Source organism: Aquarana catesbeiana, linkage group LG02 (genome assembly GCF_042186555.1).
Source record: "Aquarana catesbeiana isolate 2022-GZ linkage group LG02, ASM4218655v1, whole genome shotgun sequence".
In the NCBI taxonomy this organism is placed as follows: Eukaryota; Metazoa; Chordata; class Amphibia; order Anura; family Ranidae; genus Aquarana; species Aquarana catesbeiana.
The window spans coordinates 639,472,407-639,487,590 of record NC_133325.1 but is presented as its reverse complement, the minus strand read 5'-3'; the positions used below and the strand labels follow the sequence as shown (position 1 = coordinate 639,487,590).

Here is a 15,184-nt window from a genome sequence, read left to right as displayed (position 1 = left end):
CTCAGGGAACAAGAGCTTATTGCAGTATAAAAGGATCTATGCGTAGAGATACAAAAAACATCATGTAAATAAACAAAGACATTGGGATATCAATTAATGTGGACATTGCTAGATGTTTAAATGTTGTGGCTGGGCAATCTCACACAAGAGGGCAACCCTAAAATGATCCCAGGACCCTGAACATACCTGAACAGCAGACACCCTGGGGAGGCGCGGCAGGGGGCCCCCGGGCGGGGGGAGGACAGGCTGCACCGTATATTATGCTTGCAGGGGGCACATAGAAAACCTGGCGATTTAATATATTGAACGTTAAGGAGTAGTGGTAGTTATATGAGATTAGGAGTAGTCTAAAACATTTAATTTTAGAGAAAAAAAGAATAATTAAATATGCATAGGATAAATAGGGCATAAAAGCCTCAAAAGAACTCACACTTTTTTTTAAAAACAAGTTGATTGATAGAGGGAAACGCCTGGATATGAATTAGAAGGCAGTCGAGAACGACTAGTAGGAGTATTAGGTGGTAATCTGTATAAGAAAAAGTGAACCAGTTACCTTTGTAGAAATTGTTCGGCAACAGTCATGTGGATAGGGAGAATGACAGAAAGCTGCTTACCCAATGAACTATTGGCAAGATGTGTGACTGTCTTAGAACAATATTCGCATAACTTGCATAAAAGTAGGAAATTAGGCAATGATAAAAAGTGGAAAAGTCCTAGGAGAAAGTGGATAAGGGCTGAATTAAAAATCAAGAAAGAGTTTTTTGTTTAAGGGTAAGGGGTAAGGGAGATGGCAAGAAACTTCTTACCTAATAAGCTGTTTGTAAAGCATGTGAATGTCACGGATCAGCATTCACAAGGTTTGTATAGGGGTAGGAGATTGAACAGTAGCAAAGAGTTGGTGGGTCCTAAGAAGGGATGGGGGAAAGATAGGGGAAAAGTTAAACATGAGAGGGCAGTGTGTTTGAGAATGGCTGAGAGGGTAGATCGCCGTTAATAATTACCTTGTTGGTGTAAGGAGAGCAGATACAGGCGTTTCCTATGTCCAGCTGACGGCGTAGGACATTAAAAATCAAGAAAGAGTTTTTTGCCATCTCCCTTACCCCCTATCCTTGAACAAAAAACTTTCTTAATTTTTAATTCAGCCCTTATCCACTTTCTCCTAGGACTTTTCCACTTTTTATCATTGCCTAATTTCCTACTTTTATGCAAGTTATACGAATATTGTTCTAAGACAGTCACACGTCTTGCCAATAGTTCATTGGGTAAGCAGCTTTCTGTCATTCTCCCTATCCACATGACTGTTGCCGAACAATTTCTACAAAGGTAACTGGTTCACTTTTTCTTATACAGATTACCACCTAATACTCCTACTAGTCGTTCTCGACTGCCTTCTAATTCATCTCCAGGCGTTTCCCTCTATCAATCAACTTGTTTTTAAAAAAAAGTGTGAGTTCTTTTGAGGCTTTTATGCCCTGTTTAACCTATGCATATTTAATTATTCATTTTTTCTCTAAAATTAAATGTTTTAGATTACTCCTAATCTCATATAACTACCACTACTCCTTAACCTTCAATATATTCAATCGCCAGGTTTTCTATGTGCCCCCTGCAAGCATAATATATGGTGCAGCCTGTCCTCCCCCCGCCTGCGGGCCCCCTGCCACGCCTCCCCAGGATGTCTGCTGTTCAGGTATGTTCAGGGTCCTGGGATCATTTTAGGGTTGCCCTCTTGTGTGAGATTGCCCAGCCACAACATTTAAACATCTAGCAAGGTCAACATTAATTGATATCCCAATGTCTGTTTATTTACATGATGTTTTTTGTATCTCTACACATAGATCCTTTTATACTGCAATAAGCTCTTGTTCCCTGAGGAAGCCAATGCTTTGGAGAAACATGTAGGAAACTGAGCACTTACTTCGAAGGCAGTCTCCATCTGGCCCACCTTATTGCATTAGGGTCACACGTACCATATATGCTTTTTGCTGCTAACTATTTTTTTGTTTTTTCTATGTATTGAATATTGTGTAATAAAATATTTGTAATTCTATATCTTTTTTGCATTTTTCTCATATATTGTGCTCTAGCACCGTTATAATCCCCTGTCCCTCTATCTATTACAGCCTGGCATTTAAACAAAATCCTTGTCGATATAGCAGCTGGAGTTTTACATTCTTTTTCTCTCCCAATGGCCTGCTTTTTGGTTCAAGTGTTTCAGGCAGCTGTATAGTGCCTTCCCCTCACTATGTGTCCAAGTCCAGGGAAGCTGATCCAGCACAGTCTGTGCCCAATTGGCTTCAACATGTTGCAATGATCACATTAAGGGTCTAATAAACCAGAACTCTCTTCAATATTAAATTCAAGGAATGTACAGAGCTCATCCTTGCATCTATTACTAGTTGCAATAAAGGGAACTGTCAGCTTGATGGTGGATGCTGTGACGAGATGCTACTGGAAAGTACAGTGTAGCCTAGGCCACTTAGGACATAGACAAGAGAATTCTAGGCTGGCTCATGCAGTATGGTAAAGCAATAGTTTCATTTGATGACAGTGTTAGTATGTGGCACCATTGCTGTGCTAGCAACATGGTAAACGGTGGAAACTGAACAGGTATAAAAAGAGGCAGGTATTTGGACTGTTTTGATTCAAAGTGTGTTTATCTGGTATAGGTGAGTTTTTTTGAGTCGTCTTGATATCATCTATTGTAAAATTGTCAAAGCATAATTTATGAAGGCTACAGTATTAACAGCAGCTCTCCTACCACTTTTGACATGGATTATATTTTTAGCAGCCATTGTAAAGCATTTGCCCCCTTTTTTTTTTTTTTTTTTTTAAAGATTACTTTCTGTTGGCAAAACTGTTGGTTTCCTTAATAATGCACATGTTTATGTTTATAATAGGTTATGAAGTTTAATGTGCAGTGTGCTTTATGTAAAGCCAGTACCAGGCTTATTTACTGTAGGCCCATTGAGAAGAACAGCAGGGGGGCCTCACATCCTTGTAGCTGAGGAAACATCTCACCCGAATAACGTGAACAGCTTCTGACCACATAAAAGCAGACAGTTGGCTCTATACCGTATTTATGAGAAATCAGAATTGCCATACAAGACACAGTGGGTGCCTGCATGCAGACACTTGCTGTTGTAACTTTTTACAGTTGCGTAACATTTTACAAGAGTGGGCATATTACAGCTATTTTTTTAGGCTTCCATGACAAGAAGACATTCTGTTGTCTCGATCTCAACTACTCTGTCACCTAATGCCTGCAGGCCACCAGCTACTTCTCTGATTAACCAAGGGTTCAACAAAACCCAGTCAGACCCAAATACAGAAAAGCTTTGTTGGATTGTTAATGTGTGGATTTATGCCACAGGTATACAGATCCTATCAGAAGCAGTGGAGTAATGTAGTTTGTCAAAATAATGAATCTTAACTTTTGTGAAATGGCAGCTGTAACTTCTGTCACAGCCTGCCGTGAGCAAAATATTTAGGTTGATACTGCTCTACTGAGAAAAGTGTATCCTTTTTCACCCTTGTTTTAATTTTCATTCAGAATTTCCCTACATGCTGATTTAGTTAGTCTCTTTACGCAGCTATCAGAATTGTTGTATTCTCAGTATTGTATTCTCAGCTTGCCGGTAATGTGACTTTCGGGCACCAGGCTTAACATTGTGGTGCTTTCCAGCCTTGCGTGAACTGTGTTGGCGAGGGAATGCTTTGAGGCTCTGGAGCCATCGCACAGCCTCTGTTGGTTTAAAGGGGTTGTAAAGGTAAACGTTTTTTCACCTTAATGCATTCTATGCATTAAGGTGAAAAAACATCTGACAATACTGCCCCCCCCTCCCGTTTTACTTACCTGACCCCTCGAAAGTCCCGCGCTCGCCCCCGACATCCTCTTCGCCACTCACCCTGGCCGTTGATTGGTTACAGTGGATGGATTGAAAGCAGCGCAGCCATTGGCTCGCGCTGCTGTCAATCACATCCAATGACGCGTTCCGCCGGGGGCGGGGCCGAGTGATACAGTGAGCGGCTATGGGCACTGGCTGTGTCACGGGAGTGCGCCCGCAAGCACTCAACACCATGCGAGGGAGCTCGCATGAAGGTGTTGGGTCCTTGCGGGGGGGAAGCCGAGACAGCCGCCGAGGGACGCCAGAAGACCAGGTTCGGGGCCACTCTGTGCAAAACGAGCTGCACAGTGGAGGCAAGTATAACATGTTTGTTATTTTAAAAAAATAAAAATTATCTTTAGTGAGCTTTTAAGGATGAACACTAAAGGACTTGGTGTTCTGTTGCACACACTCCTGTTCCTGCCACTCAACTTGAGGTAACACCTTCCTGCCACTGTTCCCAATCACACGAGTCATGCAGTAATCCTCAGTTGGTCCTTACTGATAGATACATTGTGATCGTATCCTCTCTTCATTGCCTGTTCTCAAGAGTAGGATTTTTTTTTTTTTTTTTGGGGCTATGCCTGCCATGGATCTGACTCTTTCTCATCTCAAAACAAATGGATCATCAGTGCTTTATTAAGAATTACATTCATAAATGTTTGGTGATTCTTTTCTTTAGCTGGCCTTGTGTTGCAACCTGCCTTAGCCATGATGCGAAACTTTAGGGACAGGACTAGAATAGGGCTAGGTGAAGGGATCCACTTCCCTTCACAACTGATCACCTGTTTGTGGAGTGTTGAGAACTTGTGCTGTAAGCCTCTACATGGTTAGCATGTGAGGCTCCTGAAAATAAATGTGCAGGTTTCTTGGGCTGAAATGTTGCGCTGGAGCAGGTTTTCAAAAATTGATGTCCTTTGAAAGATTTCTCTTCGAAGCTGCCTTCACTGGGAGTAAGACAAGAGTATGTGTAAAGGCATGGTGTTTCATGCAATTTCTTGCCTCCTCATAATAACTAGCTTTCCATTGACTAAAACAAAAAATGTGCAAAAAGGCTCCAAAATTGAGAATTCAGGCTTTGAAGTTCACTCTCAGACTCCTACCTGATTCATATCTTCCAACCTGCCCCTTTCTTTTTCATACATCATGGGACACAGGCTAATATTCATTACCTACTGGGTTATACTCCATCAGTTGAATGGACACCGGTAGACCAAAGGTTTTCAGACAGGAAGTGATCCCCTATATAACCCCTCCCACACAGGAAGCACTTCATTGTTTTTTTACCAGTGTGCAAGGTGGATGGCATGGTTTGTCTGAGCTCCAGGTCTCTGGTCCCACAAATGGTTCTTAAATGAATCAAGGGATAGACCGATCGGATCCATTTGACACAGGCTTATATGCTTAGATAAATGGTACCCGAGCCTTGCAAAGAAGACTCAAGATCCTGCGAGGTTTTGCCTGTAATGCGGCCCACGGACGCTGGACCCTGCGAAGTGGAATACTGGTCACTACAGTGCTAAGGCATTCCTGCAGGGTCCTGTACAGGTCCAAGGAAGTGAACCCTAAACATAAAAAGGGTACCCAATCCTTGAAGGTCCTCAAGTGACAAGAACCAGCTGTGAAGGGTGAAGATTGGGCTCTTAGTTTCTAAGCTGCTGTGCGTCTGGACGGGTAAGTGCAATCATTTTACTTATTATTGTGGAGTGTCCCAGTGATTGTAACAATCAGTCAAGCTAGCTAGAGGCTGGACACCTGTCTGTGGTGACCATACGAGGGGGTTTTGGGCTAGCTGTGGGTGTTTGCAAAGTGTACTCTTTTTGCTTGTGTCTGGCTATTTTTTACCTGTATGATGGCGCAGGACTGTGCGCCATTTCACCTTCGTTCACCAGGGCGCACATGCGTTCGCAAGAGTGCTGCTATGCTCAGCAGTGTGTTTGGTGGCCATGGCGCATGCGATTTTGCCGCATATGCGCAGTAGCCTTTTATCTGGGAGCTTGAGGATTCGCGTCATATGCAAATGCAACCACGCCTATTCACCGTTTCGGCGCACACCCAGTTTATTTAAGCTGTATAGGCCAAGCATGCGGTGCTTCCAGAAGGTAGCTGTGGGACACAGAGCAGGCTCTGAATAGACACTTGCAGCGGTTAATTTTTTTTCCCTTACCTGGGTCACGTGAGTCACCAAGTGTTGCTTGGCAGGCTAAAGGTGCTTAGCAGGATTGTTGCATAGGGGCTTGGTGAGCACTATTAACCACTTGCCGACCGGGCCATAGCCAAAAGACAGCTACAGCGTGGTCGGCTTATTCTGGGCATCACGGTAAATAGCCGCTGATCGCGGCCGTTTACCACGTGATCGTTCCGTCAAATGACAGAGCGATCACTTATAAACAAACCGGCATGACGTGATGCCGGTTCCTCCCTCCCCTCTGTTACCAATCGGTACAGGGAGAGGGGGAGAGATGGCAGCAGCGCTGTGGGTTGGATGTTTAGTGCCCACAGCGCTGCTCAGTATCAATAATGTGCAATACTCTGCCACACTGTGCCATACTCTGCCACACTGTGCCATACTCTGCCACACTGTGCCATACTCTGCCACACTCTGCCACACTCTGCCACACTGTGCCACAACTCTGCCACTACTCTGCCACTACTCTGCCACTACTCTGCCACTACTCTGCCACTACTCTGCCACTACTCTGCCACTACTCTGCAACACTCTGCCAATACTCTGCAACACTCTGCCAATACTCTGCCAATACTCTGCAACACTCTGCCAATACTCTGCCAACACTCTGCCAATACTCTGCAACACTCTGCCAATACTCTGCAATAAATTTTAACAGACACAAAGAATTTTTTTTTTTATCGAATTTTCAGTCTTTTTCGATTTATAGCGCAAAAAATAAAAAACCCAGCGGTGATTAAATACCATGAAAAGAAAGCTCTATTTGTGTGAAAAAAAAGGACAAAAATTTCATATGGGTACAGTGTTGCTTGACTGAGTCATTGTCATTCAAAGTGTGAGAGCACCGAAAGCTGAAAATTGGTCTGGTTAGGAAGGGGGTTTAAGTGCCCAGTTGTCAAGTGGTTAAAGGGTCTCCCTTCTGAGGTGTTTTAATACTACACCCAAGTACTCTCTTTGTGGCTAGTAAATGTTTTAAAAAAAAAAAAAAAAAGGAGCGGGACTAACACTATAGGGAAGGGCACACCAATGTCGTCAGTAGTTCCTGATCAACCTAGTCGTATCCCTGGTTTAGTACCCCTTGAAAGACCAGAGGCTTCTGGGCAATCTGAGCCACTGCACCGATCTGGTATTGTGCCTACAGTCAACACTGCTGCTTCACCCTTTATCACTAAGGATGACCTGTTCTCGGCCCTAGCCGGGTTTGAGCACAGAATTGCTGGCATGATTGCCTCCATCCCAAAGGGTAGCAGGAACCGTGACAGATCCCCCTCCTCAGATACTCCTAGTTTGGAGCTGGAATTGGTTGAGGATGGGGAAGAGCTTAATGCTCAGTACTTTGTGGATGGCCAGGTAGATGAGTCTGCTTCCGAGCAATCTGGACAAGATATCCAGTTGATGTCCTCTGTCGCAGAGGCTTTTGATCCTGACTCTGACCGAAATGGTCTGTGCTGCTTTTAAGTTGCCTCTTGCAGAGGTGGCTGAGCCCCCCCTGGTCCTCTTTGGGATCCCTGAGGCCGTCTTTCCCCCTACACCCCCTTTGAAACAGGTGGTGTATGCTGATTGGGAACATCCTGACAGGATTTTTGTTCCTCTTAAGAGGTTTTCCATTTTATATCCCATGGATGAAAAGTTTGTTAAAAAATGAAGCATGCCAGCAGTAGATGCAGCAGTCTCTTCCTTAAACAAGAACTGAACTTGCCTGGTAGATAACACACAGGGCTTGAAAGACCCTGTTGACAGGAAATTGGGGTCATTATTAAAGGCTTTCCTTTTCTTTGGCCAGTTCAGCTATTCAGCCAGCTGTTGCAGCAATTGGTATCTGCCAGTCCGTAAAGTATCAGGTCAAACGGCCTGATAAGCCTAACCAGGAGGATGATCTGCCTTGAAAGTAAGACAAATATTTCTTGAGTGCTGTGTTTTGCTATTGACGCCTTAAAGGATTCAATACAGCAGGTTTCTCGTTTGGATCTCTCGTTTGTACATATGCGCAAACTCTTATGGCTTAAGAACTGGTCAGCCGAGCTTCCTTGTAAAAAGTTATTGGCAGGTTTCCTTTTTCATGGGGAATGTTTATTTGGTGATCATTTGGACAAATATATCCAAAAGATCTCCAGAGGGAAGAGTTCTTTCTCTACTTCCTGTGAGAAAATGCACCAGACGTCCCTTGTTTTAAAATCTCAGGGACTGCTTCCTCCAGTGTCTCAAAGTCAAGGCGGTTCCACTGCCAACAGGGTGCTAGAGCCAGGGGCAAGCCACAGGGCCAGTGCCAGAAAAGGCCCTGGGTCCAAGATTCTTCTAAATCCAGCACCAAGCCCTTCTTTTGAGGTGACACAGCATTCCCCTGGATCCTCCAAAAAAACGTATTCAAGTTCAACTTCAGGCACTATATCATCTTGTACATCAAGGAGTGATTGTAGTGGTTCGGTATCCGAAAAGGGCAGAGGGTTTTACTCAAACCTGTTTACGGTTCAGAAACCAACCTGGGACACAAGGCCCATTTTGGACCTAGGATCCCTTAACAAGTATCTACTGATAGTCCTTTCGGAAAGTCTGTCCGCTCAGTAAGTAGCCTCATTCCAGAGGGGAGACTTTCTACCCTCCATTGATATAAAAGACGCATATTTACACTTGCCTACCTTTCAGCCTCATCAGAGGTTCCTACGTTTTGCAGTAGAGGAACATCATTTTCAGTTTGTGGCTCCTACCTTTCGGGCCGGATACAGCTTCCCGGGTGTTCACAAAGGTCCAAGATCAGATGAATCGTCCAAGTGGACTCACCGTGGAGTTTCTCTCCTTCCACATTTGTTGTGCAGAATTCGGAAAGAGGGGATTCCAGTCATTCTGGTGGCACCAGCCTGGCCCAGAAGGCCCTTGTTCCCAAAGATTGTGAGACTGACAATAGATGGGCCATGGACGCTTCCACGTCGCCCCAATCTACTGTCTAAAGGTACTATATTCCACCCCAATTTACAGCCTCTAAATTTAACGACATGGCTATTGAAGCCAGGGTGTTAAAGGACCGTGGCATCTTGGGACCAGTGGTGTCTACCCTAGTGAATGCTAGAAAAGCTGTCGCTAGGAAAATTTATAAAGTCTGGAAAGCTGATATTGCTTGGTGTGAAGCCAGAAAATGGCATCCTCGAAAATACGTGATTGGGAGAATTCTCTTTTCTACAGTCAGCTGTGGAAATCAAATTGGCTTTGAGTACAATCAGAGGTCAGGTTTCGGCCCTAGGAGTATTCTTCCAAAGGCCTTTAGCCTCCCATTCACTGATCCAAACGTTTATGCAGGGGGTAACTCGCTTGCTTCCCCCCCATTTGGTCACCTGTGTGTCCTTGAGACTTGAACTTTCTGCTGTCTGTGTTACAGAAATGACCATTTGAACCTATCAAGGAAATTCTATTAGACTTGCTGTCACACAAGCTAGCCTTCCTGATGGCCATCACCTCGGCTAGAAGGGTCGGAGTTGATGTGCCCTTTCGTGCAGGGAACCATACTTAATCCTTCACCACGACAGGGTTGTGTTACAAACCTGTTCCATTATTTTTGCCAAAAGTGGTGTCGGCCTTTCATTTAAATCAGGACATTGTTTTGCCTTATTTTTTCTCTCAGTCCCGTTCGGCGGAAGAGAGGTGACTGCATTCTTTGGCCGTTGTCCGGGCAGTCAAGGTTTATTTGTCTAGTCTGTCTTGTCTGTTTTTGCCATACTTGCCTGTAAAATCCCTTTCTTTTGAGTACATCATGGGACACGTGATTTTTTTTTTTTTTTTTTTTTGAGGATTCAGTGCTTGCTGCAAAACTGAAGTGCTTCCTGTGTGGGAGGGGTTATATAGGGGATTACTTCCTGTCTGAAGACCTTTGGTCTACCAGTGTCCCTTCACCTGATGGAGTATAACCTAGTAGGTAATGAATATTAGCCTGACTGTGTCCCATGATGTAATCGAAGAAAAGGATTTTACAGGTAAGTATGACGAAAAAAATCTTTTTTTTTTTTTTTTTTTTTTTTTTTATGGTACAGATTAGCAGAGCTTTATGCAGTTCTTGTAGGTCTGCTGGGTCAAGGGGTTTTTGCTCCAGTTCACGTGTGAGAAACGTTTCATGTACTATATTCCAAATTTTTCAGTCTTGCCTTCATTTAGGCAGAGAATTTCAGCATGGAATCTACCAGGTCTGTCATAGCCTCGCTCCAAAAAGATGACTACACGACCTGGCCTCTGTAGGCATAAAGGATGTGTACATACATGTCCCAGCCCCACTTCAGATGTGTACAAGTCAACATTCTATCAAAGGACAAATCCGTTCATTCTTTGGACAAACCTGATCTGGTGGCTCAGTAATCCAGCTCAGGATTTGAATAAAACTTTCCTTCCATTTCCTTGGAGGATCCTTAATATGGATAGAAACCTGACAGGCTGGGGAGGAATCCTAGACATGTTGTCTATACATGGGAACTTGGATGCCAGAAGAATCACGTTTTCTGATCAACATTCTGAGAGACCACTAGCCTCTCATTCTTTATGACCTTTATACAGAGTGTCTCATTTGGCAATACCTTTGGGCTCACTTGCTACTTAGTGAGATTTGTGTTTTGGTTCTCTCTGTATGTGTGAATGACCCTTTCTGTTCTTACACAGGGGGATGGTGGTGTTGAAGCCCAGGAGCCTCCTTCTTTCCAAACGTATTTTCAGCCTTTCACCTCAACCAGGACATTGTGCTCCCATCCCTTTGTCCAACCTCAGTACTTCAGAATGACATTTTTCTGCATTGTCTAGATGTAGTTTTGTGCAGTATGGGTCTACCTCTCAGCCACTACTTCTTTTAGATTAACTGGCGTTTGTCATCCCTTATGGTTCCCACAATGGTGGTGCTTCTCAGTGGCTCAGATGAATCGTCCAAGCTTATGGTCTTAAGGATTGGGTTTCAACCTTTTGCAACTGTTTTCCAGATTTGCAAGGCTGCTACCTGGTTCTCTGTTCACATGTTCATACATACTCTTAAGTTGTACCAAGTAGTTTTTCAAGCCTCCTCTCATGTCAGCTTCTGTAACGTCCATTGGTTATTTGAGTTACAGTTGGCCAAGTTCTGTTGTTGTGAGGGCCTGTTATGGTTGCACTTTTTGGACATCACAATAGTCTCTGAATCCTGTGTCCCGCAATGAACAAGAAAAAGAAACTGTTTTGTACATTAAAATCCGAGTTTTTTGGAGGATTTGTGTTCCACCCCTTATTGTCTGTCTATGGTTTTGTGTGCTTGGTACTACTTTGCTACAGAAATTAGGCATGGCGGGAGTAAGAATATTTGTCCTAGACTGGTCACTGGTTTTGTTTGATATTGTTCAGCCTCAAGTAGGTAGCAGTATGACCAATTTATTCTCTGAATCCTGTGTCCCTTAATGAAATCCAAGAAATGGATTTCATGGCAAGCACAAAAAATTGTGTGTAAAGCGTTCTACGCCCCAACTTCCCCCTTAGTAATCCATGGTGCAGGTTTTGACAAAGGTGGAAGAATCCTCTGGAATGCATTACCGCACCCTTTTCTCAGCACTGCCCCCCACCTTCCACGAGGCAAGCATCCCAGTGCAGAACGACGAACAATAGCGTGACTTTTGACCGCTATCAAATCCAGGCTATGTAAACCAGCGGGGGGGAGAGACTCGCACTAATGCTGATCCACAAGCCACTGTACTGTTGACTCATGCTGAGAGCCCTGCGGTTCTTCTATCCAGGTCCCTTGCTGTCCATCAAGAGTTTATTATGCAAGTGGACTATTTTTCTTACATTAGGGGTACCTCGTGCCAATACAGTTGGAAAAAGTTCTTTTATAAACAGCAAGTTAGAAGCTTAGTTCTGTATTTAGACATTAACGCCCCCTTACATATATATTCACTACTATTTTTTTTTCTTGAATAAATTGTTACTATTTTACTAATGAGGATCCTGCACTGCTATGTTTGTTTTTGCACATCGTGATCTCCCATGTAACTTGTCAGTGGGGTTGTTTATGAAAGGCAAATCCACTTTGCACTACAAGTGCACTTTCAAGTGCAGTCGCTGTAGATCTGAGGGGAGCATAAAGGCAAGGAAAATAAAAAACAGCATTTTAGCTCATGATTGGATGATAAAATCAGCAGAGCTTCCCCTCATTTCAGATCTTCCCTTCAGATCTACAGCGACTGCACTTCCAAGTGCACTTTCACTGAAAAGTGGTTTTGCCTTTAGTAAATCATCCCCAGTGTCGCACATAATCTGTGTGTAGGAGGTCCTTATCCACCTTGTTACTGCCTCTATGCTTTTCGCGGGATGGACCCACTTCCTCAGGTGGGTTTTGAGGGATAATGATCTAGGATAATCACAGTTATAAGCAAGTATCATTTATATACAGTGTGGAAAATTATTTGATCCTCTGCAGGTTTTGTAAGATTCCCCCCGTACAAAGAAATGAAGGGTCTATCATTATCATAGGTGTATTTTAAATGATAGAGACAGAATATCAACCAAAAATCCAGAAAAAAAACACACAAATTCTATAAAGTAAATTGCAGTTTAGTGAGCAAAATAAGAATTTGATCCCCAAGCAAAACATTTGGTACTTGGTGGAGAAACCCTTGTTGGCAAGCACAGAGGTAAGAAGTTTCTTTTATTGACGAGGTTTACACACAGGGATTTTGGTCCATTCTTCTTTATGGAGCTTAACTGAATCCTTAAGGTTTCTTGGCTGTTCTTGGCAACTCAAAGTTTCAGCTCCCTCCATAAATTTTCTATAGGATTAAGGTCTGGAGACTGACTAGGCCATTCCATGACCTTAATGTGCTTTTTCTGGAGCCACTCCTTTGTTGCCTTGGTGGTATGTTTTGGGTCATTGTCATGCTGGAAGACCCGTCCGTGACCCATCTTCAGTGTTCTGGCTGAGGGAAAAATTTTCTCATCCAAGATTTTACAATACATGGCCCCTCAATGCGGCAAAGTCGGCTTGTACTTTTAGCAGAAAAAAACGCCCCCAAACATAATTTTTCCACCTCTGTGCTTGATTGTAGGGATGATGTTCTTAGGGTCATAGTCAGCAATTTTCTTGCTACAAACACGGCGAGTCAAGTTAATGCCAAAGAGCTCAAGTTTGGTCTCTTCTGACCACAATACTTTCTCCCAATCCTTCTCAGAATCATTTAGATGTACATTGGAATGACTGGACCATATGCCTTTTTTGAGGAGGGGGACTCATCGTATTTGGAGGAAGAAAAATGCTGACTATGACCCTAAGAACACCATCCCTACAGTCAAGCAAGAAGGTGGAAACATACTTTGGGGCTAAAGGTACAGACTGACTTTGCTGCATTGAGGGGCCAGAGGATGGGGTCATGGAATAAGGCATCTCTGCCTTACTCCAGTCTTGTCCAGACCTGCATCTCTTTTAATACTCTAATACTCTAAAGGGACAGGTTTTGTTCCAAAGACCTTTGACTTCACTCACACTTTATAGAAGCTGTGGCTCATGTTAATCACCCACGACAACCTTCAGTGTTTCCCTGGTATTTAAATCTGGCACTTTAGGTTGATCAAAAACCTATCTTTGAACCGACTGGAATATCCTATTAGAGAATCTCACCAGTAAAGTGGCCTTTTTGGTGGTCTTTACTTATGTAAGGTGTTTTTTTGAGCTGGTGGCTCTTTCTTGTAAAGAAACTTTTGTTATGTTCCATAGCGATATGGTATTCCTGAGACCCAGACTTTTCTTCCTTTACCAGGTGGTTCCCTTTCACATTGATGAATATGTTATCCTCCCTTTTCTCTGTCCTGCTGTGAAACACACAGAGACATTTCACTCTATAGTTTGGATGTGGTTGGCGTAGTTTGGGTTTACCTAGCCACAACATCTTCCTTCTGAAAAACTGATTCCTTTTTCTTGTCCTCCCTGAACGTCCCAAGAAGGGTTGATCTTCCTCTTCTTTTTCCTCTTCCACTGTAGCCCAGTGGCTCTGACAGCTCATTTCCAGGGTTTTCCCCCTTCCCCACCAGGGCTCACTTCACCAGATCTGTTGGTGTGTCTTGGGCTGTTCAACTTTAAACACATATCTGCAAATCTGCCACCTGGTTTCTGTTTAGAGATTTATTGGGTGGATCTCCAGGCCTTTGCTGATGAAAGCACCTTTCGGCCAAAACTCGCATCAGAGTTTTGGGTCCCTTGACCCTTGTTTTCTTGTCAGCCTCTTTTGCTTTTGCCCACCCTTCAGTTTATTGCTTGTGTATATACCATGGTCTGACCACACAATCCTGTGTCATGTACTGTTCGATTTAGATAAAGGGAATTTTAACTTGCCTTTAAATTCCTCTTATACAGTACAGGACACAGGTCTTTACTTCTGTTTCTACTTATTGCATGCTACAAAACTGGAAATCCACAGTGTGTGTTTGGGAGTGGGGTGGTGGGGGTTATTTAAGGGTGCACTGGGTGGCATTCCCAGCAAAGCTTCTGCCAGTGTCTGATCACCTGAAGGTAGCAGAATATAACCTATTGTCTATGGCTACACATCCTGTGTCCTGTACTCAAAGAAATTGAATTTACAGGTAAGTCAAAATTCCCTTTATCTTAACCGTACAGGATCTGTTGTGTAGTATCAAAATTACCATTTTACTTTTGTCTCCCTCCCCATTGAGGAAATTTTCCCTTGTTTGGAAAACAAGGTCTGATGGATGTCAAACAGCATATGAAGTGAGAGAGAATCTCATTAATGGGGGAAACCTTACAGAAAGTTCTAACCACTTCTGTTTCAATCCAAAACTAGGAAGGTTTTGGCTTGGGTTTAGCTTAAAATAGATTGAAACCTGGTCAAAAGAGAGGAAATGTGTACCTAAACAAAATAATCCGCTTAACGGTTTGATTTCACTGAAAATATTTTGACTTTACTACAGTTTGTAAACCTAATGTGTTTCTCTTGCCGTTTTTTAGTTATTTTATATACTTTTAAAAATGTATATAAGTTTGATCTGTGTACTCTTTGTAAATTATCAGTAGTGTATGACTTGCTATGAATATGTCGTGCCCTTTTGAGGGGGGAAGAGTAGCAATATGATTTTAATGTACAGTCATCAGCACCTGTTTCTGACCTTGCAC

General features: G+C 43.2%; 1 protein-coding gene across 2 annotated transcripts in view; it reads left to right on the top strand.

The window, feature by feature from the left end:
• The window catches only part of POLA1 (DNA polymerase alpha 1, catalytic subunit), a 717,861-nt gene that overhangs the window by 339,725 nt on the left and 362,952 nt on the right, over window positions 1-15,184 (top strand). The gene's annotated exons all lie outside the window — the stretch shown is intronic.